General features: G+C 44.4%; 1 long non-coding RNA gene across 1 annotated transcript in view; it reads left to right on the top strand.

Annotated features, from left to right (window-relative positions):
* Positions 1 to 1,033: 1,033 nt before the first annotated feature.
* Positions 1,034 to 23,460, top strand: part of LOC142748088 (uncharacterized) — an 81,848-nt gene continuing 59,421 nt past the window's right edge. The window contains exons 1-2 of the long non-coding RNA XR_012882132.1: positions 1,034 to 1,310; positions 9,413 to 9,495. This is a non-coding gene — a long non-coding RNA (uncharacterized LOC142748088). The remainder of the gene's footprint in view (positions 1,311 to 9,412; positions 9,496 to 23,460) is intronic.

Consider the following 23,460-nt stretch of genomic DNA (forward strand, 5'->3'; position numbering starts at 1 on the left):
TCAGGCAGTAATAACGGCACGGGCAGGCCCATAGAAGTCTATGGGGCTCCCGTAATTACGGGTGGCTACGTGTGTGCACCAGTAATTACGGGAGGGTTGCTAGGCGACGTCAGAGGATAGTCACTGTCCAGGGTGCTGAAAGAGTTAACCGATCGGCAGTAACTCTTTCAGCACCTGGGACAGTGACTACCGCTGGAGTTAATAGTATTAAAAGTTAACTTACCCGGAACTCTTCTTTTTCTTCTTCTACCTCCAGTCCAGCCTCCCGGGATGACGTTTCATCCCATGTGACCGCTGCAGCCAATCACAGGCCAATCACAGGCTGCAGCGGTCACATGGACTGCCGCGTCATCCAGGGAGGTCGAACTGGTTGTCAGAAGAGGGACGCATCACCAAGACAACGGCCGGGGTACGTATGAACTTTTTTTTACTTTCAAACGCTGCGGAAACTCTGCCCGAAAGGGCTGCCCCTTCTCTCTATCATGATAGAGAGAAGGGGCTGCCGATTAGTGCAGAGAAAACGGGTCCGTATATACAGGTGGAATACTGGTGACACCGGACCCATATTTACGGGCACGGGTCCGTAAATACTGGTGGAATACGGGTAGAATACGTGTGACCAAGGACACGTATTAACGGCAGTATTTACGGACAGGAAAAAATACGTTCTTTTGCATGGGGCCTTAGATTACAGAAAAATAGTTTTGGAAATGGACTTTTCAAATTCAGCATACATTTTTAACGTATTTACCTGGAAGAAGCAGTTTCTATGTCAGAATGACCTGGCTTATGTTGCATAGTTCAAACTCATGGGCATAGATCCGTATCACTTGAACCACATGATTGAAAAAGAACAAACTGTTCTGAAATAATTATAAATGATATCAAGTATAAACAGTGCATTATTGCAAAATTCTCAAGATAACATTGAAACAATGCAAACTGTTCATCACAGCTAAAGGGCATACAAAAGTTGTTGTTTTTTCCTTCAGAGCTGCAACAGGGTGCCCATAGATTTTCATGGTTAGCATGGATGTGTACGACTGACCACAGAAGTTATGGCAAAAAGTTTTATGCCAATTAGGAAATTGTTACATTTATATTATTTCTACTTACTATACCAAAACTCAAGGTAGAAAAAAAAGGTACAAAATACATTACACATGCTATGGATCCTTCACAAAAGTATGATATGGGGACAGCTAGTTTTATAATACAGTCTTTTTTGGGAACCCTCTTATTCATGAAGCTCTTAAAAGCGTGGTGAAGATATACAGCTTTTGTATGGACACAAAATCATACATTTTCTGGTAAGTTGATCAAGACGAAGTCTGCTGAGGAGACGGTGTATTTATGTTAGAGATAAAGTATGGTTACTGCTTGGATTTTTCATAATTTCTTTTCTTCTTTTCAGTTTATTTTGGAGTGGCAATATTTTGTTGTCTTTCTGAGAGAAGGAAAGGAAAATAAATGATGTTTCACTGCTTGCTTTTCTTTACATGCACTAGGCAGCAACACAATGGAAGTAGTCACAAAGGATATACAAATAGAGTCCTGCCCATTAGTATGTGTATTTTCCCTGAAATGTTTGACTTTTTGTCTCTCTGCAACTTCCATAGAAGGGATTTTTAATAACCAATAAACTTTTATTAGGATATAAAACAAAATATATACTAATAAAGTCTTCATTCACATACAGAACAATCGAACAATACAATATGAATGAATACACTATGTAATAAAAACAGTGCGACGGAAAAGAACATTAGACACAATATCAGTTCCACAGAATTTTAAGACAATACAAATATTTTCCAAGTAACAGACAAGATATGAAAATAGGCAAAAGAGATCCGCATTGAGAATTGCATACAGGTGTGACAGTGGCATAACAGGGGCGAGAGAAAAATAGAGAGACGAGGCTGGACGCAGCCTGCAGGGCTTAGGGGGAAGCCTCCATGATCTCCCTGGTAGGGAAAGGGTTAATAGGTGAGGGAGAGTTGGAGGGGAGGGACAAGGAGGAGTCAGGGGGCCGTTGCGGAGCTTCCCGCTGTTATCGGCATTGAGCCGGAAGCAGCGGGAGGAGTGACATAGGGAGAGACAAGCTCCCCGTTGCCCGCGCTCGTTAAATCATGTCGGAGGCAGTTTTGTTAGAGCAGCTGCGAGCAGCTGCTGTGCACCACGGTCCCGGATGGCTGGAGGAGACCGTGGCTGCATTAGCGAGGATCCCGGATGCCGTGTTGCCACGTCAGGCCCGGCGTTCGGGGGTCTGTTGCAGGAGACAGGCTCCCCTCCCCCGGCCCCCTTCCTAGCATGGCGGCGGGGGGGGAGTCGGCAACAACTGCTCCTGTTCGGAGCAGGCAGAGAGCGTTGCCGGGGGTGACGGCGACGCAGGCCGGGTCGACCCGTCCCTCCCGGCGGTCTCGACCGCCAGAGCGCCTCAGTCCTGAGGCAGTCCCGCGGACACGGCGTCGCAGAGGGAGCCCGATCTCGGACGCTGCGGGCCAGGCAGCTGGGAGGACCGCCCCTTCCCAGGCCCTGCGTCCTGGCAGGAATCCCAAGCCGCGACGGGGTCCGGTGGTAAGCAGGGAGTCGCAGGCCGGGCTCCCTGCCACCCCTCCCCCATCGGATGAAAGATTTGGAAGACAAGGTACGGCCGCCCCACCTGGTGATGTTCCGGCCAGGGGGCAGGCTTCTTCAGGATCATCGAGACGGACGCCTAGATCTGCAGCGACGTTGAGACAACAGGTCCGGTCGGAAGTCCGGGTTCCATCGGTCGGGCGGCAGGTTGCCGGCCCATCGGTCAGCGCTTCCTCATCTCCGATCCGAAGATGTCGGTGGGATGGCCAGTCGTCTGCGAGAGAAGAGCTGGAGGAAGGTGAACTGGACGAGTATAGTCGAGGTCAGGATGGTCCGGCTGACGGGAACACAGCGCCTGTGCGGCCCGGTGAGTGTATAACTCCATCATTGTCATATCCAGCGATTTTTATGTCGGGTGTCGGCGGAGGGGCTGCTAGCGTCGCATCGGTGGCCGGTAGTGGCGCGGGCGGGCGCGATGGCGCGGGTCTGGCAGATTTAGTGGGTTGCTTGAGGGAGCTGGTCGGGCGCCTAGATAGGGCGGCGGCGCCGGTAGTCACGGAAGTGTCCCCGGCGGTAGTGTGGGAGGGCCCCAGGGACGTGGGATTGTTACAGGCGCGGCCCGTGCTGGCGGTTAGGGAGGCGGTCGCGGTGTCGGTACAGACCGAGGCACAAAAGGATGGCGATCGGGTGCGTATTGATGACCGTGCTCGTGGGGAGGTGTACGTTTGTTTCGAAGGTCCGTTGGGGGCGCATTTAAAGCAGGAGGTGCGCGAGCGGATCTGGAAGGACGAATATGTTGAGATTTTTTCTCTCTTGCCGCTCGCTAAATTTAATTTGGATAAGAGCAAGCGGGACGAGAGTAAAAAGGACGAGGAGGAACGGCGGCGGTAAGGGCTTATCTCGCAGACGTTCGTTAATTGGTCGCAGGCGTTCGCTATATTGGCTAGTGTGATAGGGGAAAAGGCGCCGGAAAATTGTTCGGCGTTGTTTTGTTATTTTGATGCCATTGGGGAGGCTCATAGGGCGTATAGGGGTCAGGCGTGGCTGCGATACGATGAGCAATTCCGTCAGCGGAAAGCGGTTCGGCCGGCGATTCGGTGGGACCAGAAGGATATTGCTCTCTGGTTACGGGTTACGGCTCCGGTTAGGCAGTCCTTTCCCGGGAGCGCCGGCCAAGGAGGCCAGTCTAGTCAGGTTGGACAAGGCGGCGGGGGAAAGGCGGGTTTTTGCTGGCAATTTAATGAAGGCCAGTGTAAGTTCGGGGCCACGTGCAAGTTCAAGCACGTGTGTTCCGAGTGTAATGGTGCATCACACGGGGCGGCAAAATGTCTGCGAAAAAAGAGGTCAGGGAACCAGTCCTCCGCGGCTGGTCAAGGGGGTGTCACCGGTGAGGGTGGAAAAGATGGCCCCTTATCTAAATGAGTATCCGGATAGGGCGGCGGCTAAGTTGCTTTACGAAGGGTTTCGGGTTGGTTTTGTTATTCCTCCGCCTCCTTATGAGGTTCCGGTTACGCGGAGGAATTTAAAATCGGCTTACTTGCATGCCAAAGTCGTGTCGGAAAAATTGTTAAAAGAAGTTTCGTTGGGTCGGATGTCGGGGCATTTTGTTGAGTCGCCTGTGAAAGATTTAGTGGTGTCCCCGTTGGGTATTGTTCCTAAGCGCGAGCCCGGGAAATTTCGTTTGATTCAACACTTATCGTATCCCAAGGGTTCGTCGGTAAATGACGGGATTGATCACGAGTTGTGCTCCGTAGTCTATACCTCATTCGACAAGGCGGTGGGTTTAGTGCGGGCTGCGGGTCCAGGCGCGCTGCTAGCAAAAACCGACATCGAGGCGGCGTTCAGGTTGTTGCCAGTTCATCCAGAAAGCCAACGGTTGTTGGGTTGTTTTTGGAATGGGGCTTTTTACGTGGATCGGTGCCTTCCGATGGGGTGTTCCCTTTCTTGTGCATACTTCGAGGCGTTTAGTAGCTTCGTGGAGTGGGTAACGAGGGGAGTATCCGGGGTCGACTCGTTGATCCATTACTTGGATGATTTTTTGTGCGTTGGCCCGGGGGGTTCGCCGGTTTGCGGTAATTTGCTTTATGCTCTACAGAAGGTGGCGAGGGATTTTGGGATCCCTTTGGCGCCAGAAAAAAACGGAGGGCCCGGTGGCGACGATTTGTTTTTTGGGAATTGAAATAGACTCGGTGGCAATGGAGTGTCGTCTCCCTGCGGATAAGTTGGGTGCTTTGAGGCTGGAGGTACGGCGGGCTTGTAGACTGAAGAAAATGACGCTGCGGGAGCTTCAGTCGCTGCTGGGGAAGTTGAATTTCGCCTGCCAGATTATGCCAATGGGGAGGGTGTTTGGTAGAAGGTTGGCGGCGGCAACGGCGGGAGTGCGTGCGCCGCATCATTTTGTGCGGCTCAAGGAGGAGCACCGAGCTGATCTTCAGGTTTGGGATGACTTCTTGGGCCAGTACAATGGTCGCTCGCTATGGATGGCCCCAGCGCAGGATACGAGTGATTTGAATATTTTTACGGATGCGGCTGGGGCGGGCGGTTTTGGAGCGTACGGGGGAGGTCCGTGGTGTGCAGGTCAATGGCCGGCTAGTTGGGTGTCCAGTGGACTCACGCGGAATCTGGCCCTGCTCGAGCTGTTTCCCATCGTGGTGGCGGCTACCATTTGGGGGGACAGGCTCAGGGATAAGAAGGTTCGGTTTTACTGCGACAACATGGGGGTGGTGCTGGCCATTAATAACATCACGGCGTCCTCTCCTCCGGTAGTTCAGTTGTTGCGACATTTAGTGTTGGTGTGTTTGTCGTTGAACGCGTGGGTGGTGGCGGTGCATGTGCCGGGAGTACGGAATTGTATCGCTGATGCTCTTTCTCGCTCGCAGTGGGACCGGTTTCGGCAATTGGCACCGGGAGCGGAACGTCTCGGTTTGGCTTGTCCGGAACATCTTTGGGATCTGGTCTCGGTCCCGTAGAACAACTGTTACAAAGGTCTTTGGCGCGCACGTCGTGGAGTGCTTATGCTGCTTGTTGGAGGCAGTGGGAGGAGTGGGTAAGAGAGTTGGGTGGCGTCAATACGGATAGAGACAGGTTGGTGGCACTTTTGTACTGGTTAGGGGACGCCTGGGAGGCGGGGTTTTCAGTGGCAAAGGTGAACCGGTTCATATCTGCGGTGGCGTTTGGTTTTAAGTTGCGAGGCTGTCAGGATGTATCAAAGGAATTTCTGGTGTTGCAGGCTTTGAAGGGGTTGCGCCGAGGTAGGGTGGAGGCGGACAGTAGAAGGCCTGTGTCGTTTGCTTTGCTTAGCGCGTTAGGCGGTTCATTAGCATCGGTCTGTCGTTCTTCATACGAAATGGATTTGTTTCGGTTAGCTTTTTCGTTAGCGTTCTTTGGGGCATTTAGGATAGGTGAGTTGGTGTCGCCGAGTACCAAGCAGGCAGGGGGGCTGAGATCTGGGGAGTTGAGCTTATTCGCAGATCGCCTGGAGGTATGGTTGCGTCGGTCGAAAACTGACCAATTGGGGAAGGGTAAGCTGATAGTTTTGTTCGCCCTCCCGGGGTCGGTTATGTGCCCAGTAGAGTGCATGCAGCGTTTTAAGCCAAAAGGGGGGTCTCCAGATTTGCCTTTGTTACGTCATATGGACGGGTCGTTTTTGTCCAGGTTTCAGTTTGGAGCTGTATTTAAAAAATGTTTGACGGCGTTTGGTGTCGCGGTAGGCTCATATTCATCTCATTCCTTCAGGATTGGCGCAGCAACACAAGCGGGGCGCTGGGGGTTGGATGATGAAGGGGTGCGGCGTATTGGTCGTTGGGAGTCCAACAGATTTAAGTCCTATGTCCGCCCCCATATGTTATGAGGTTTGTTGTTATCGCTTAAGAAATGTTATATGGTGGTGCCTAATTGTTTTTTCCGTTTCAGATTCGCCTCCGTGTTTGGTGTGGTTGCTGGGTCATTCTTACGTGCACTGGGGGGCTTTGAGGGCAGACGTCCGCCCGGACAGTCGCCAGTTGCGCATTCCGCGACAGGATGCGGTTGTGCATTGGCTGGGATTTAGAGGTATGTCTTGGAGCAGGGTGTTGGCGGAATTAGAGACATATGCCCGGCTTGATAGGGTTCCGGAGGTCTTAGTGTTGCACGTGGGTGGGAATGACTTAGGAGTCCGCCCCTTTCGTGAGTTGGTGCGGGATATCAAACACGATATGTTGTGTTTGTGGGTTTCTTATCCCAAGTTGGTAATAGTGTGGTCGGACATAGTCCCAAGGAAACATTGGCGGTTGGCTAGATCTGTGGAGAGAGTCAATAAGGCTCGCATTAAAGTTAATCGGGCGGTGTCCCGTTTTGTGGCAAAAAACGGGGGCATTTGCATGAGGCACAGGGATTTGGAGTCAGGAGTGGGGAATTTCTGGAGGAGTGACGGGGTTCATCTGACCGAGGTTGGCATTGATCTTTGGAGCTTGGCGATAGCAGAAGGCATAGAAAGGGCGGTGGTGGTGTGGAGGAACTCACAAGCTTAAGGTGGTCAAGGCCTGTTTCGCTGTGGCGGGGGGAGTCCTTGAGGCCAGTCAGTACAAAATGGTGGGGGGGTCGCATCGGGGGTATGCGTCCCCCAAAAAAGGTACATGGTTGAAGACTTCATCGGGTGTTATCCCTTTGAAGTGGTCTTCTGGTGGAAGGTATATCACTTGAAGGCTTCATCGGGTGTTATCCCTTTGAAGTGGACTTCTAGTGGTCGGTATATCACTTGAGGGCTTCATCGGGTGTTATCCCTTTGAAGTGGACTTCTAGTGGTTGGAGCCATCTGCAGAGGTGAACGGTGCTTCCGAGCTGGTTTACGGCTGGAGGTAATTGGTGGTTTGCAGATGGCTAACTCGGTGTGTTCTTAAAAAAGGAATATCTGAAAGGGCTTCAAGGACTTCCTCTGCTCGGGTTAATGTTAACGTTAAAATTGTTATTTACGATTCTGACCCATGTTGGGTCATGTGAATTATGAGGAGGAATTCTCTGGTGGATTCCTAACTAGTTATCCGAATGTTTCGGATTTAAATTGTTTTTATAAAACTGTGAAATTAATAAACGGCTGCTGTGGCCATTTCACATCCAACCTCGGTGTCATGTGTCTTTTCTAAAGGTGGGGGTGGAGGGATAGGATGGGTAAGGGAAGGTTCATTAACACACGACTCTACTTAGGCAGGTCATGAGGTAGAGACTATCTTTCAAAATGCAGCATGCTGACAGATATCCAGAGGTCACACCCCAAATTTTAATACAGACCCCAGACCAAACCCCGGACTAAATACAGATCACGGGCCCAAAAACTAGTACAGACCCCAAAATAAATACAAACTAAGTGAGCCCAAAAAAATACAGAACACAAAATAATACAGATCCCAGACCAGACCAAAATAAATGCAGACCCCCAAATCCCTTAAATAAACAAATACAGATCCAGACCCTGAGAAATACACCTCAGACCAGACCCCAGAATAAATACAGACCTCACACCATACTTCAGAATAAAAACAGACCAGAGACCATACCCCAGCATAAATACAACATACCCCAAAACAAACACAATAGACCCCAGAATACAGACCTCAGACCCAAAAATAAAAACAGACCTCAAATCAGACCCCAGTATACAGACCCCAGACCTGATCCTAAAGTAATATGGAACCCAAAATAAATTCAGACCCCAGACCAGACCTCTAAATAAATACAGACTCCAAAACCAGACTTCCTAAATAAATACAGACCCCAGACTTCCTAAATACATACAGAGCCCAGATCAGACCTCATACACTTACACACAGCAGCTTACATTTTCTTCTCCTCTGTGGAAACTTGCTCAACTGCCCTCTGGCTTAAGAACCTGCACACATATGGTCATGTGAGGATAAACACTGCTTAAGGTCATATATGACCTGTGATAACACCCCACCGGCATAGTTTTTGTATGCATCACAACTATATAGTAAGGGGACATTGCGGCCCTTATTCTGGGAATGTTGGCGATTCCCAGTACGAACAAATAAGGAATGAAGAGGAAGCAGTGCTCGTAAGAGTGCTGCGTACCCTTCAAAACAGCTGATTGGCGGGGGTCGCGGGAGTCAGACCCCTACCTATCAGATATTCATGGACTATTCTGAGGATAGGCCATCAATGTTTAGGGACCGGACAACCTCTTTAACCAATATTACTCTTGTATGTACTAAACTCTGCATACGTTTGACCACAGCTGATCTCTCTCTTCCGTGTACCGAACTCTGTGTACCACTGATCATAGCCGATCCCTCTCCCCATTGTACTTATTCACCTGCGGCCCTGCAATCATTTGAGGACTATCCTGTCGACCCTGAAATTCCCTAGTAGCTAAGTCCCTACCCCCCTTTGGGGGGGTTCAGTTCAAGGTGTAGCTAGGGTCTCCCCACATGCCACACCCCAGGTAAGACTGGGCCCACCCGATTGTAGATACTTCTCATTACAGCTTGCTTCAGTAAAACTCCTTGAAGTGCAACTCCTAACATACTACAAAGTCTGCATTACCACTGACTATTACTGTGAACTGTGTCGGTGCCTCACCGAGTGTATTACAGACCTGAGAACCAACGCTGTTACAGGGATTTATAGGCTGACTCAAATCAAAACATCTCATTACTCGCTTTTCATGGTGTGTGCAGTAAGGAGAACTGCGAGTAATACAATTTCATGATATTTTCATTATTATACTTAACTAACTTTTTTGTTTTTTTTATTAACAGTGTATCCAGTTTATAATAATAATATCACCAAAATTCACAAAATTATTTCACAGCCTGGAAAATTCTTTATGTTATCATAGGTTAAAGTGCTGCTGCCTGGAGTGATCCGGAAATAGCGGCCAGGTGAATCACTGTGTAGGGCCTAGCAGCATGTGGCCCACGTGTAAGTAATATTCCAGCTTTTCTATTACCTGGAGTTATTATTATGTATGTCTCTGGGACCTGTCCAGACCATTCTACTGATTATGACTTTTATATACTATATCGTCTATCAATGAATAGAAATACGTTGACATACATTATCTCCTTGCGCTTTACCTTACAGTAACATTGTTTAGGAGACCCGGTGATGTAAACAAGTTGTGTCTCAAGATAGTATGGTTGTTTTCTTCATAATAAGAACACCCTCTGGCTTATTTTACCTTGTGACTATGACATATAAAAAGTTACATCCAACTTTAAGGCTTGAACTTGTATTGACTTCCAGCCATCATATTTGCAGATACAGTGCTTTTATAGTAAAAATGAACTGCGTGGCAGGAAAGAAGGGAATAAAAATGCATGTATTTGCTTATTTTCCAGCTTCACTATGTGCTGACTTCTCTGTATGTTTAAAAGAAAAATACTAAGTGCATTTTTTAATTTGTCTGATTAAAAATGCAAAGGAAACTAAACAGATAGAATGAATTAGATTGTAAAAAGAGAGAAAAGCCTAGCTTGGTAATTTTCAAAGGGTAACTAACGTTTGACAAACTTCTGACATGTCATAGTGACATGTCAGAAGTTTGGATTGGTGGGGGTCCAAGCACTGAGACCCCCACCAATCGCTAAAACAAAGCAGAAGAAGCGCTCAGCCGCTTCGTTTCTGTTCGACTTTTTCCGGAAAGCCGATGTATCGGAGTACGGGCTCATAGACTTTTTATTGAGCCCGTACTCCGATGCATTGATTTCCGTAAAAAGCCGAACAGACACGAAGGGGCTGAGCGCTCACACGAGCGCTTCTGCTGCTTCATTTTAGCGATTTGTGGGGATCTCAGTGCTCGGACCCCCACATATCAAAACTTCTGACATGTCATTATGTTTGTCAAACGTTTAGTTACCCTTTAAGATACTGGAATAGATTGGTCTAATACACCTTCATTGAAACTAGGCTAAGTTCTACGATACGGATGCTTTAGATTTAAGGGAATCACCATGACAGACCTCTAAAAGATGATGTATAGGAAATACAGCTATTGTATATATAGGAGGGGGGCATCCTGTTAAAATGTGCGTGACATGTAAGTGAACGTACTTCTCAGCCTGATTTGTCGGAGGCATGGTGGCTAAATGAGTCATGGCTGCAACCAAATGGTAGCTCTCAGTCACTTAGGTCAAGAGGCACATTAATTCACATATTGTGTGGGTTTTAAATAAGTGTCCCAAATCTGTGTTTGGGGAATTTATCAGCTAATGCAATATGCTAAATATTTTTTTTAAAGAAGCGGTTCTAAGAAGCATGCCTAGAAGTATTTCTAGGGAAAACTGCATAACAATACTGCATGTAAAAAACTAAATTTCACAATTTTCAGGCAAGAAATGTGTCAAATGCTCAGTTTCCTATAAACCGCACAGTTTTTAAAAGCATAGTGTCAATTTACAAGTATTTGATACCTCCGATTTTTTTCCCTATTACAGTTATTTCTACAATATCGAATACTAGATATTACTACTCTGTTGCTCATTGGATAACAGCTGGCTGGGTCTTATAATGTATAATATAGAAGTAGATTTTTAATAGCGTAGTGCACCATAGAAAAGTGAGAACTGAGATGATGTAATAGTAATAAAATGCATCAGCTGACATTTATGAAGAGGAAGCAGTTTTATTAACTCTCAAAGCTCCGCTCCCAGTTTAAGAAGTGAAGTTGTGACAAGTCACATGATTTTAGCTTGACAGTCATGTGGCCCTTTTCATGGCATAATTTAGGAAAATTTTTACTGTCCAAAAAATAATTGTGAAGAGTTGACAACCTAAGTTTCAGCTTATGTGGGAAACTAAAGCAAAAGTCACCAACAACCCAAATGTTTATAAACAGGCAAAATGCAGATATCATGAGATCATGTGATGACCTCATTTTTCTGGTTGGTTGGCAAACTTGCAGGTGTATATATTAACGCTTGACATGTGAGATTATTGCAGAATACATATTTTATCATATAAAATCATGATATATATTGTTTGTTGTGTTGATACTTGAATCTTTCTTACAATGAAACAATTAATCAATCAATGTATTCGCTGAAAATGGAAAAAAGCTCAGGGGCATAATTTTAATGTGTGCAGTAGCATAAGAGGTAATTTAACTCATGAGAACAAAATCAGAAGTTTCCTCTAATATCACAATTATAATCAGTTATTATTATTACTAATGGTGTTATTATTATACTACTCAACTGTTGTAGCTTAAAATTCAGTTGTTGAAACGTGAATATCCATCTCCCTCCCTATAATCTCAGATGTGACTGCAGTAAGCCGCAGCATCCAAATTCCCTCCCCCAATAGGGTATTGAATGGCAAGGTCTTCACTCTGGAGATATGGTGTTCACCGAGGTCTTTCCATTGTAAAATAGCAAATAGGGAAGACAAGGGAGCAAATCATAGTCAAAATAATGAGGGAACGCAAATCACTGGTGACCACTGGCTCATTGCCAAACAAAACCTGATCTTTTAGCTTCCTGGACCCCTGTGACTGTGATACTAGAGTGGATGGGAAGTGGTATATTGGGAATAACTGTACATATATTTTCAGGTTTTCAATAGTAAGGTTTTAAAGATTAAATTTCATTGAATTCTGCATCAAGATATTTATAAGCACACAACTGGTTTTAAAAATCGGAATAGTGAAATAAGTGATAATGTCCCCTTCCTGACACGGACTACCTTGGATTCCCTTTCCATTCTATTCCGTTTTTCAGCACAAGACTTGAGACTACATATATAGACTATAGTGTCTTGATGAGATAACTCATAGAAGAATTTACAAAGTAATTTATGTATCACAAAATTTAGTGTTAGACGTCTGCATATTTGTGTTAGAATTATTACAAAACTGTGATGCTATAGCATTTTATTCAGTGTCTGAAAGAGACGAACTAAAGTTGTTAACGGAGATGCTCAAATGAGCAGTGGGAGCCTTCCAGTTCATTGATGCCGTTCATGTAAAAAAACAGAAGCATCTATAGTCAGAGATCTGCTCTTGGGGGTCAAATTGCTGCATCATGTAAAAGTGTGACCACAGTATTGGGTGTGCTCAAGACAATAATCTTTATGTGCCAAAGAAAACCTCTTTAATTGCAATTATGAAAATATAATAAATTTGTTCAACTGTATGTAGGCTCAAGCTTCACTGTATTGACATTTGATATTTTTACATTGTAGATAAGTCACCCCTATGTAAAATTTTCTCCAAACTAAATAGACTTAAGGCGCCCATACACATTAGATAGCTGTCAGGCGAACAGCTATTCCTCCCGACTGCACCATTAACATGCATACTCGGCTGAGTACGCATGCTTATTTCAATGAGCAGAGGGCAATAAGCTGCTGACAGAACTCTCTGGCTGCAACTTATCAGACGTTGGAACAAAGGATTTGGGATGTTGAAATCCAACATGCCCGATCCTTCTTTCCTTCGACATCTCCTGTCGAGTGAAAGTTGGAAGACTCCCATACACACTAGATTTGGCTGACTTTCATCTAATGTGTATTGGCACCTTTAGACTATGCACATTTTTAAGGATTCCACTCTGTCTCCTTACACCTGCTTCTGAATCCTCTCCAATTCTGCTATGTCTTTCTTATACGCAATCGCCCAAAGTTGTACTCTGTATCCCATGTGTGGTCTACTAGTGATTTATATAAGGGTAAAAGTATCTCATCATGGACCCTTTTGATGCATCCCCCTTGATTTTAATTGCTTTGGCAGCTGCTGCTTGGCACTGGCTGCTTAAGTTCATTCACTTATATACCCAAGTCCATTTCAATTTATTTTGCCTAGTGTTTTACAATTTAGTGTGTAGAGGTGAGATTTGTACCCTGGTCCTAAGTGCTTGACTTTTTTTTTATTTCCTGTTGCTTGTATAGCACCAACATATTCCTCAGATCTGTACAGAGAGTGTCATCACTCACATCAGTCACAATCTAAATTCCCTATCCCAAATATACACTAGAGAATACTATGAAAACACGATTACAGTACGGGACAGTATTCCCGCGGAGAGGCAGGGACTACTAGCATCATAGATAACTATGATACTAGAAGGCCGGCTCCCTGAACTGTGGTCGGTCTGGAAAATACTGCCAACACACGGTCCGTATATCATAGACTGAACACGGCCATCTGAATAAGGCCTTTTAATTATAATTTAATGGTAATCTTTAACTTTATAAATATAAGGCGAAATAAACTTAAACAAACTGGGAAAACAATTCTAAGATAGAAATAAAGAGCCCACATCACTTGATTATGATATAATAGTCACATGAACTGTTGGAAAGAAATAGAATTCCTATAGACTCTAAGATTAAAAAAAAAAAGTCACATCTGTTCAAGCAAATAACAAAGCGAGGAATCAAAAGCGCAGTTAGAATTTTCCAAGTTCACTAAGCATAGAGACAAAATCATTTTGTATTTCTGTTTCTTCCGCTTCTTTACAAAGGAGAGTTTTAATCTTATGCTTTGATCTTGTAAACCTGGATGGATCAGATGATGTCACGTTAGTAGGAGGATTGTTTGGATGCGCACGTAAACAGCATTTGTAAAACGCTGCAGAGACAAAGTCCCAGCTGTTGTTAGGATAAATGGTTGTTTTCTTTGTAAATTGGTTCAGATTAGATTTCATTCTGACAATGTTTTTCTCATTTTACAAGGTGTAAGGAGATCTTCTCAGCTTTGTAGTTTTTAAAGGGATTAAAAAAATTATTGTAATTTTTCCTTAAAGAGAACCTTTCACCAGCCCATACATGTGCAGCTGAGTGCATCATGTAAAAGGGAGGGCTTCACAAACCCTGTGTCACTTTAAACTATGTTTCTAGCCTCCTCATTATTTAGTATTTATTTCCTTATTTAGATTTCAGTGCCGTTATATTTGGCGCCCAATATGTAAATAATCCCCTGATCTGTCAATGGGGCGTTTCTATTATTGTAAATGGCAGTGGGCACTATACTTAGCGCTCTGACACTGTCCAATCAGCTACGGACAGTAACAGAGCGGCTTGTGCTTTGTGATCTCCCGCGCGAGATCAAACAGTCTTGTCATCCTTGTTTGCATGCGTGCGGGAGCGTGCTCTCATTCTCTCTTCAACTCTCGGTGCTCTTGGGTGGTTATGGGTAAATACATATTTTCCTGGTGGTCTAGAGTCTCTTAGAGGTTAATACCTAATAATCCTGGTGGTTTAGGATGCTAAAGGAGTTAATAGTATTAGCTGTAGTGGTACAGGACAATGAAAGGGTTAAAGTGTGCCTATAATTTCATTTTATTTAATCTAAATAGGTTCAAAAGTCTGTGCAGATTAACCTCATACTGTAGCTTTACTCTATATATACTTTTTCTTAGCTTTACTTTATATATATACTTTTTCTTTAACACAGTTAGTGTTCGAGATAACATTTTGTCTGCTTGCAGCCACCACTAAGGGGGCTGGTAGAAAATATACAAGAAATATTGGTCCGCTCACCACTCATTTGAAGTAAGGTTGCCACATTCCATGATTGATCGGTGCACGGGCAAGAGAGCTACATCGGGAGTAGGTAGAAATCAAAGGAACAAAGTTAGAGGTCCAGCACACGATCGGATATGAAAAAAATACAAAACTGTTTATTTGATTCAAAATTAAAACAAGAAATTAAAAAATCCCGGGGAGAGCACGCCTACGCGTTTCAAACTTTTTAGTTCTTACTCAGAAGAAGAAAAGTTCGAAACGCATTTCATTTAGCTGAATGTGGTTGTTTCTGCAGCAGGTGCATGGATTTCTGCAAGTTTGATTCGGTTACACAGAACTAAGTGTCTTTGTGCCAACAGTTTTACCAGACACGAATTTCACTGAATTGTCACAGATTGTATATAAAACAGAAATGTCTAAAAATGTCACAAAATGCAACTTTTCGCTTGTGTTCTCCTGGTCTGATATGGTGTACACCACGCATGATTTGTGAATGTCAGTCATTTGGGAAACTGGAGATCAGACACTTTATAAATATAGCGCAAGTGTGTGCGTCACTTTCAGCACCAGATCGACTCCAAGCTGTTCAGGTCAAAGCGGATTAACCCTGTGTGATAGTAGAGAAGGAGAAAAATAGCTTGGTAAAAGTCACATCAGCCTATTCCTCATTGCAGAAAATCTTTAATAATTACATATGCCATTTAGAATTATGACATGTGTTGCTCCTCAAGGCACATTTATGATTTATATAAGATTGCTGTTTTTCTGCTTATGTTTTGTATTACTCATAATAAGAAATAAACTATATTATATATGACACTTTTGTATTTGTAAATGTTAGTCTTTTCACACAAGGAGAATTTCCCAATGTATACCTCTGACGAATGCCGTTGTATAGGCATACAGTGGTATTCGTCGTCATAAGGCTTCCATTGTAATAAAATACCTATTCCTCTCAATATAAGTTTTTTTACTGGATGCCTCTGTATAGAATACGCAATTTTAAAAAAGGTTTAACGATGGATGCCATAAGGACACTCTTTTGTCATCGGACGGGTGAATGGGCCCATATGGATACTTCAGCCAATGTGCCGGGAAATATCCTGCCGAACGTACACTACAGAGGCAGTGTGAGTAGACCCTTAATAAAATTACTCAATTTATGAGGCATACAGTGAAAACAAAAATTCCCTATATGTGGGGTGAAAATCTCACTCATTTTTGGTTGTATGTGTGGATTGACTTCTATAGCAGCATTACCCCATGGATAATTAGGGTTTTGCCCACAAAGGCCATAAGCCTGAATCTAAATGAACCACAGGAGTAGGAATCAGGACAGACTTGTTTAAATTTACATCCATCCACTTCATGAAATGGTAACAGAAATGGTAAATTAAATAATAGAGGGAACTTCTAGTATTATTTTACTACAAGAATACTGTCATTTTTCAATAATAGATCCTATTACTGTTTCTGCATGTAAAAACACATACACTGTTAAATGCCTGCCATAAGCCTTTGAGGGACAGGTAGTAAATTTGTAATATGAAGCTTAAATCTCTTACTGTAAATAGGAACTGAAAAAATAACATCCCGTTCTCGAACGCATTCCACTGGCTTTAAAATAAAAACAGATTTTTCAGTTCCGTTGGTTTTATTACAAGATCCTTGAGACAATAAATCCACATTCCTTGAGCTGTTCTTCCATACAAGGCAATGTTTTAGAAATAAAGAAATAGAAACCTGGTTTATAAAAAACATACGTGTATCTTGTGTATAATAAATACATTATCAATGGACAATGATTTACAAGTTTTGTTCCTAAAGGGAACCTGTCACCAGAACTTTTATTTCAGGGAACAACTGCACCCACCCTATGCCCTGCCAACGTGCTGATAGGAGGACTAAAAACCGCTCTGCCACATGGATTCCTCCTCTCCATGAGCCCATTCATCCATCAGCAAGTTTGAGAAAAGTTAAAGGGGTTATCCGGGGACCAAAAATTGCTTTGCATTCATATTTTTATGTAAATACTTACTAATATATTTGAATTCAAATTTAATTAAATGGTGCCGTTCAATCCTGGTGAACTGTTCCCCGTAGTCCTGGAGCTTTTCTAATATTGGAGACGCGCGGACACGGCCCCACGTGACTGAGGGCTTGCTTCCTGTGCTGTTCGTGTCGGCGTGTTATCAATGGCATGATCGCAAGAGGCTGTCACACTGCCTATTGCTGGAGTCCCCGAGCAGAGCATCAGCTGGCGCTTTGCTCGGGACTCCAGCACTGCTCCTGACATTTGGTCAGTGACTTCAGGGGCTTCCTATAGCTGGAGTTCCGGAGCAGACCATCAGCTTATGATCTGCCCGGGGACTCCAGCACTGCTGCCAACGTCACTGTCCATATATGGGCAGTGCCGTCGGCAGCAGTACTGGAGTCTCCGAGCAGAGTATCAGCTGATGCTCTGCCTGCGGACTCCCGTACTGCTGCCGACATCACTGTCCGTATATGGACAGTGACGTTAGCAGCAGTGCTGGAGTCCCCAGGCAGAGAATCAGCTGATGCTCTGCTCAGGGAATCCAGCAATAGGAAACCCCTGAAGTCACTGTCTATATATGGACAGTGACATTGGCAGGAGTAGTGGAGTCTCCGAGCAGAGCATCAGCTGATGATCTCCCCGGGAACTCCAGTACTGCTGCCAACATCACTGTCCATATATGGACAGTGATGTCGGCAGCAGTATGGGAGTCCCCAGGCAGAGCATCAGCTGATGCTCTGCTCGGGGACTCCCATACTGCTGCCGCCATCACTGCCCATATATGGACAGTGACATTGGCAGCAGTGCTGGCGTCTACGGGAACTCCGGAACTCCAGCTATAGGAAACCCCTGAAGTCACTGCCCATATATGGACAGTGACGTCGGCAGCAGTACTGGAGTCCCTGAGCAGAGAATCGGCTGATGCTCTGCCTGGGGGCTCCCATAATGCTGCCGATGTCACTGTCCATATATGGACAGTGACAGTGACGTTGGCAGCAATGCTGGATCCCCGGGCAGAGCATCAGCTGATGCTCTGCTCGGGGACTTCAGCGATAGGAAACCCCTGAAGTCACTGTCCATATATGAACAGTACGGGAGTCCCCAGGCAGAGCATTAGCTGATGGTCCCCCGATAACCCCTTTAAAGAACTTAGGGATGCGGAAACTAAATGCAGAGCTTTAAAGAATATATTGCAAGAATCGTGTAGTAAGTTTACACCCTCTGGTAACAAAATGTCTAGAAATAACTAAAGACCAATATGGCTGAATAGGGAAGTTCTGGATATAATAGGACAAAAACGTAGGGCATTTAACCCCTTCCAGTCACATCCATTTTTGTTTTTTAATTTTCCTAGCTGTATGAGAACTTGTTTTTTTGTGGAACGAGTTTCAGTTTCTAATTTACCCCATTTATTGTACCATATAGTGTACTGAAAATCTGAAAAAAAATTATTTGTGGTGTGGTTGGAATAAAAACACAGCGACACCCCATTGTATTTTGGGCTTTGCTTTTACGGCGTTAACTGTGGTAAAAATTACATTTTAAATTTGTTCTGTGGGTCGATACAATTACAGCGATACCAAATGTATATAGTTTTTTTAATGTTTTATCACAAGTAGAAAATAAAAACTATTTGTTAAAAAAATTGTTTTGTTTTGTCATTTTCTGAGACCCATAACTTTTTTTTTTTGTCAATGGAACTGTTTTTTTGCAGGGTGAGCTGTAGTATTTAAAAGTCCCATTTTAGGGTGCATACAACTTTTTGATTGCTTTATAGAAAAAAAAATTTGGGCAGGTGAAGTGATCTAAAACCAGCAATTCTGGCGTTTTTTCATTTTTCTTTTTTACGGCGCCCAATGTGCAAAATAAATAATGTTATATTGTGATAGTTCAAACTTTTACGGACTCGCCGATACCAATTTTATTTTTTACATTACTTTAGTGGGAATTGGTAAAAGTTATTTTTTTTAACTTTGATGTTTTTTTCCTATATCAGTAAAAAATGTTTGTTTGACCCAATGGTGTGGCATTCAAACACTGAATGGATCTTGAGATTACATTGCTGTTATTTGTTTTGAAGAGCTTTTGTTTGTACATGGTTCCCACTGTATTCCTCAATATATACTTGTCTCTATATTGATTATTAATAGACTGTTTGAAATGCTGGAACATGCACCTTACATTGTCCGTCTATGTTTTTAGTAGGTGTTTTTTAAAGTGTCTTTTTCAGCTGTAAAGTGTTATATGTAATATAGGGGGCGGATCCATCTTTATTTATAGGAAAATGAGAGTAGGTGGTAACCTTATACTTGCAAACATAAACATTCTATATATGGTAATATCCCAAAACTCCACATATGGTATAATGACAGGAAAGGTGTAGGCTTTGGTTTCAGCCAATCATCTACAATATGATAATGACTCTGATTCAGCCAATAAGAATTATATCAATGCATTATAATAATTCTTCACCCTCCAAGCCCCAGGTGGCCTGAACCTTGTCCCATGGGAAGACACACATTTCAATGCACAAGTTAATTTGTCTCTACTTCTTATCTCACTAGAGAATGGAGACTGCAGATAAGTTTAAATTAATTAAAAAGAGGCCTGAATCCAAGGCTGACTTATGGTAAACAGTCATTGTCCATTCCACCAAGGCTATTTGATCTGCTCCTTAAAAGAGTAATAAAACATTCAATTCAAGAACACATAACATAGAATTGCTTCTAGACATCTGCTGATATTTACTTTTTACTTATTAACCTCAAGATAGCTCCTTCAGGCCAAAAGATAGATTCCAATGATCCAAAATGGATGCCTACCATACAAGATGGAGTCCATGCAAAATGTTATCTTTGAAACCTATTCTAATCACTTTCACAAAAGCAATATATGTTCACACATATTAAGATAATTAAAAATATTTTTGACACTTCTCAAACCAAAAGAGATCAGAGTGACAGTCTGTGAGGGAACAGATCCTGTACAAGCTATAATATAAACTCTTCAGGTGTGCCATGGAAGCAGAAGTGTAGTGGTAGCAGTCGCACATGGTCCCTGGTACCTAAGGGGTCCCACAGGCTTCTTTGCCACATAAGAAAAAAAACGTATTATAAATGGCACATAGAAGGTGGGGGCCCTGTTAAAGATTTTGCATTGGGGCCTAGGAGTTTTAAGTTACGCCTCTGCATAGAAGGGTCAAACTATCTTACTAGTCCATGCAGTGTCGACCTGTAATTGAATAAGGCCTACTCACCCAGTTTATCAAGGAGTTTCCCAAAATTAGGGAGATTACTTGGACTCTTGGTAGAGCTGCCAAGCTGGTAAAACAAGTCCGATCCATGGAGGCCTTATCTCGCACCTTACAGGATTTAAAGGTAACGTCTTGGTGGCAGATACCACAGGAAACCTTCAGAGGTCTTGTGGAGTCCATGCCTCAAAGGGTCAGAGCTGTTTTGGTGGCACGAGGGGATCTACACAGTATTAGGCAGGTAGTTTTAATGTTATGGCGGATCGTTGCATGTAGACAAAACATTTTCCTATACCTTATTAGCGTTGATGAATATAGATGTTTCCTTGTCCAACAAGATGGACGCTCATATACTTTTTCACTGCAGCTATACACTGCATTATAAAACATTGGAAAGCTCAAATTCCTCCTAGAATCATAGAAGCTGTTTGACAGATGAACCAATATATGCAATATGAATCTGTAATGATCAGGGCAAAACACATTTGGCTTGGAGATGAGATATCTAACTCAAACAGTGGTGTCATAATGCCAGGGGGCACTTTTTTTTAGCTGCCAGGGCACTATTAAAAGAGATCCCCTGCACACAATGTCCTGTTGCTGGAAGACATTAGAACACAGAGCAGCAGAGCCAGGACAGATCTCAGATCAGATCATTAAGTAAATGATCTAATCTGAGGTCTGACTAATTTAGGGGTCTGGTCTGGGGCTTTATTAATTTGGGGATCTGGATTCTCCTTAATTTAGGGGTCTGATGTAGGGGTCTCATTAATTTAAATGTCTGGTCTGGTATCAATTAATGGGTCTGGTCAGGCATCTGAATTAATTTTGGGGTCTGGTCTGGTTTTCGGGTCTCAATTTATGGTAGTGTCTGACTATTTATGTGTACAGTATAGTGTCTATTTTGTTAAAATCCATCCAAATTTTAACTGCAGTGCTTCCCCTGCAAATGGGAAGCCATTTTAACATAGTAACTTTGCATTACTTAAAGAGGCTCTGTCACCAGATTTTGCAGCCCCTATCTGCTATTGCAGCAGATAGGCGCTGCAATGTAGATTACAGTAACGTTTTTATTTTTAAAAAACGAGCATTTTTGGCCAAGTTATGACCATTTTTGTAGTTATGCAAATGAGGCTTGCAAAAGTCCAAGTGGGTGTGTTTAAAAGTAAAAGTCCAAGTGGGCGTGTATTAGGTGCGTACATCGGGGCGTTTTTAATACTTTTACTAGCTGGGCGCTCTGATGAGAAGTATCATCCACTTCTCTTCAGAACGCCCATCTTCTGGCAGTGCAGACACAGCCGTGTTCTCGAGAGATCACGCTGTGACGTCACTCACAGGTCCTGCATCGTGTCAGACGAGCGAGGACACCGGCACCAGAGGCTTCAGTTGATTCTGCAGCAGCATCGGCGTTAGCAGGTAAACAATCTCTCCTAAATGCATTTTTCACGTCCAAAATTACAGAATGTGTCACATTCAAACTTCACATAGTCTGGATATGTTTTCAATCACAACTCATGATCTAGACCAGGGGTCTCAAACTCGACCGGGTAAGTGGGCCACATATAGAAAAAATGGGAAGTTGACGGGCCGGATTACTTTCAAATTTGATACAATACAAAATTATTGTTAATCAATTAGTTATTTGATCTACTATAACACTACATTACGATAATACTAATACTACATTACTATAATAATACTGCTAGATTTAAAATTTGAGATATTTCTCCACTTGCTTATTTCAACAATCCAGTTTTCCAGTTTAAGTGTCGCTAAATGCAGTCCGGCGGCTCAGTTAGCAGCGTTTGGCAGACACACGTCAAGATTATTTTTAGATAGTGCCACAGTGCCCTCGGTGGATGCTGCCGCAGTGCCCTCTGTGGATGCTGCCACAGTGCCCTCTGTGGATGCTGCCGCTGTGCCCTCTGTGGATGCTGCCGCTGTGGCCTCTGTGGATGCTGCCGCTGTGCACTCTGTGGATGCTGCCGCAGTGCCCTCTGTAGAAGCTGCTGCAGTGCCCTCTGTAGATGCTGCCACAGAGAGCTTTGTAGATAATGCCACAGTGCCCTCTGTAGATAATGCCACAGTGCCCTCTGTAGATAATTCAACACACCCCTAGATAATGCCACAGTGCCCTCTGTAGATAATGCCACAGTCCCTCTGTAGATAATGCAACACACCCCTAGATAATGCCACAGTGTCCTCTGTACATACTGTCACAGTGCCCTCTGTAGATGCTGCCACAGTGCCCTCTGTAGATGCTGCCACAGTATTCTCTGTAGATGCTGCCAGTGTCCTCTGTAGATGCTGCCACAGTGCCCTCTGTAGATGCTGCCACAGTGCACTCCGTAGATGCTGCCACAGTGTCCTCCGTAGATGCTGTCACAGTACCCTCCGCAGCTGCTGCCACAGTGCCCTCCACAGATGCTGCCACAGTGCCCTTCGCAGATACTGCCACAGTGCCCTCCGCAGATGCTGCTACAGTGATGTCAGGGGCTTGCCCAGAGCTGGAGTCCCGGAGCAGAGCCGCTTCTAGCACTCTGCCTGGGATTGCAGGTCTGCGCCTGACATCACTGTCCATATATGGACAGATGTCAGGGGCAACCCCAGAGCTGGAGTCCTGGGCAGAGCGCTAGTAGACTCTTCCTGGGACTCCAGCTGTGCTCCTGACATCACTGGGACTCCTGCTCTGGGGAAGCCCCTGACATCATTGTCGATGTATGGACAGCGATGTCAGAGGCTTCCCCAGAGTCCCGGAGCAGAGCCTATACTACCGCTCTGCCCGGGACTCCGGCTCTGGGGAAGCCCCAGGCATCGTGTGTCCAAACATGGACACCGATTTCAGGGAATTCCACAGAGTCACGGAGCAGAGCCGATACTAGCACTCTGCCTGTGTCTCCGCTTTTGGGAAGACACTGACAACACTGTCCAAACATGGACACCGATGTCAGGGAATTCCACAGAGTCCCGCAGCAGAGCCGATACTAGCGCTCTGCCCGGGACTCCGCTCTGGGGAAGACTCTGACAATACTGTGCATATATGGACAGCGATGTCAGGGAATTCCACAGAGTCCCGGAGCAGAGCCTGTACTAGCGCTCTGCTCGGGACTCCGGCTCTGGGGAAGCCCCAGACATCGCT

This window comes from Rhinoderma darwinii, chromosome 3 (genome assembly GCF_050947455.1).
Source record: "Rhinoderma darwinii isolate aRhiDar2 chromosome 3, aRhiDar2.hap1, whole genome shotgun sequence".
In the NCBI taxonomy this organism is placed as follows: Eukaryota; Metazoa; Chordata; class Amphibia; order Anura; family Rhinodermatidae; genus Rhinoderma; species Rhinoderma darwinii.